The 3,016-nt window shown below is 46.3% G+C and overlaps 1 pseudogene; it reads right to left on the minus strand.

The window, feature by feature from the left end:
* Positions 1-1,879: 1,879 nt before the first annotated feature.
* LOC117695172 (melanoma-associated antigen 10-like) lies at positions 1,880-2,804 on the minus strand (annotated as a pseudogene).
* Between the last annotated feature and the right edge of the window lie 212 nt (positions 2,805-3,016).

Genomic DNA, 3,016 nt, shown 5'->3' on the forward strand with positions numbered 1-3,016 from the left:
CTTCACTAAATCCTGCCCCTTGTCAGACACATGTTGAAATTTGGTTGTTTTCCTCACAGGGAGAGAAACTCCTAGCTTGCTAGTCAGAGACTAGCTCCAACCCACGCTAAAGCTACATTTCCAGCCAAACTACTCACTACCCACTGCTGTTCACGAAAATCCCAAAGCCATTATCTCCTGAGAGTCTCCCAAATTACAATGGAGAGAAGGAGGTGAAATGTTATCTTAGGAACTAGAACATGGAGCAGAACGTGGACATGCAGGCTGCTCTACCCTCTGGATCTGGTTTAGCTCCCTGGAACCTGAAAACATAGTGGGCATCATCAGTGGGCATCTATAATCCATGCACATCCTTGGTGAGGTGTGACCCTGCCTGGAGGGGGAGGCATTAAAACCAGCAAAGATGTTGACTTGACCTTGAGAAATTTGGGAATCCATTGGAAAGCCATTTTCTTATGTCCACACTTCCACCAAGACCTGCATACTTATGCACTCACACTTAACACACACAAATGCTTGTTAAATGGAACTGGGGCTAGAGGTTTTGTTCAGTGGTTAATAGCCCTTACTGCTCTGGTAGAGGACCAGGGTTTAGATTCCAACACTCACATGGAGGATTACAACCTCGAAAAGTCCAGTTTCGTGAAATTAGTCACCCTCTCCTGACCCCTGGGGACACCAGGGTCATATGTAGTGCAGTCATTTGTGCAGGTAAAACACTCGTCCAAGTGAGAAACAATGGAGTTATCTGAATAGTCAGCTCTGCCTCTCCTGACCAAGGAGACAGAGGAGGGGGAGTTCTAAGATCCACTTTTCCACAATTCCACCATGACTCACAAACCTCTTCCAGAGGTTGGGGGTCAGCCCTGCAGTGCATGTGGTGTGCTCAGCTGTAATTCCAGATCCTGCACCAGGACAGTATTCTCTGCCTACTTTGTTTGTTTTTTTATTGATTGTTTCAGCCCAGGGGTTTGCAGATGTTTGTGTTCATGTTTAATCTCTGAAGGACACTCCAGGCTGACTCTTCCCTGCCAAGTTACTAAGGAGCAGGGATTGCTCAGAGCACTTTACCCATCTCTCTACTCTAAGTTCACCACAACTCCCCCCACCCCACCCCGAAAGACCTGGTCTCAGCTTCTTTCTCATTTTCCACACTTACAACTGCCTTCTTTATGGCATTGACATGTGGCTGCTCTTGCTTAGAGAGCACACTGCTGCTTTCCTGTGCTTGGACTTCTGATCTAAAGCATTTCTTGATGGCTCCCTTGCAAGTCTGTTTCCTCTGCACTCATACATCCTGTGGGTACTGACAGATCTGACTTCTCCCATGTCTCACGAACACAGAGCCTTAGAGAGACCATGTGCTCACTGAAGATTTAGGGTAGCAATTCCCTTTTGATTTCATTTTGTAATAAGAAATTAAACAGAAAGAGATGAAGAAATCAAGAAGAAATTTATTTTGTTGTTCAAAATATTGTGAAGTTCTTTGCATTGTCAAAAAATTTCCATTTCAAATGCCATGAAATCAGTGACATTGTACAAGTTAGACAGAAGGAGGCAACCTCCTTTTTTTTTAAATAATAAGACTCTCCTAGACTGGATTAAGAATACAGGTTTTAGTAATTCCATTCATAAAGGTGAAACGTCTACAGCCAAGGAATCTTGTAGTAAAAGCAACAGCATTTTGGTACAGCAAGAAACCCCAAGACACCCAGTCATAAAAGGAGAAATAGGATGGAACTCCTCCCAACAGCTCTGAAATGAGGGTATAGTTCTTAGACCAATGACTCTGCCTGACCTGATGTTGGATGTGCACTGCCAGCGCACTAGAATGGGGTGCCAGTCAGAGCAGAGGTACCATTTGCAAGGTGCTCCTGACCTAGGACCTCAGTAGCTCTTCTACCAAAGCCTCTGCATACCTGAAGGGATTGGATCTGGGATGCTGCCTAACTATGCTGGCAAAAAACATCCAGACTTTCATCTTGGTGGTTTCGGCACGGGCCCTTGGGCCCCACAGGAAGTCACGGCTAGGAGGGAGGCTGCCAGGCACCAGTCTGTATTCCAGGTACCCTTCCTGCACAAAATGCTCAGTGATGAGTTTCCTGGGCTCCCCATACATGAAATGTTCGCTCCCAGCATACAGCCCTATGTTATTCAATAAAGGCCACAACTCCTCCGTCACTGACACAGTTGTCATGCAAGAAGATGATGCATAGCACAATGATTACAAAGCCTGTCTTGGGTATGCCTGGAACGCCATGCTTCATCCCGTCATAGGTGATCCCCAGTGCAGGGACAAAAAAGTAGGAGTGGACAAGGGGGTACACTTCTATAACCTCAGTGCCAAACAATAGCCACATGAAATCAGAGGCCTTAGTAAATATCACATGGTAGGACAACTCATAAGCTCTTGTGATCTCAGCCAGCATTTCTGCCTTAGTTACTATTTGGTTATTTCGATACTTGAAAAGCAGGAAGTGCACCAGACTAACTACTTTTCTACTTATTGCTTCCTGTGTAGCGAACACTGCACTGGCCACTTCCCTCAATTGGTTATGAGACCCTACAGCAGATGGTACCCCTGCAATGAAGCGCATGACAATAGGACGATAGGAGGCACTCTGAGAACTCTGGGATGATCCCAGCATTCCTCGCACAGACACATCCCCTGAGGTTGAGGCAGTAGCCACCACCTCCCCCACATTTGCTATGGGGACATGGGTACCCTCCAGGTCCCCTGGCTTGCTTTGGTACTGAGTGCTGTCCAGGACATTGAAGTTCTGGCTCTTGTTTGGAGGATCCATTCTTGAGATCACAGACAGGACACCTTGGAGGTCACAGGGATGAAGACTCACAGGACTGAGGGAGAAAGCAAGAAGGTGAGTGGATTCTGACAGCAGCTACTTGGTCAGCTCTCAAATCCCTGTTAGAGGATTTTGCTTGGGGAATGCTCTGTGGTCAAAGTATAGTGGTACTGCATATATCATGGCCTAAAGGAAGAATATACATGGCTTCA

The sequence above is a fragment of the Arvicanthis niloticus genome, chromosome X (assembly GCF_011762505.2).
Source record: "Arvicanthis niloticus isolate mArvNil1 chromosome X, mArvNil1.pat.X, whole genome shotgun sequence".
NCBI lineage: Eukaryota > Metazoa > Chordata > Mammalia > Rodentia > Muridae > Arvicanthis > Arvicanthis niloticus.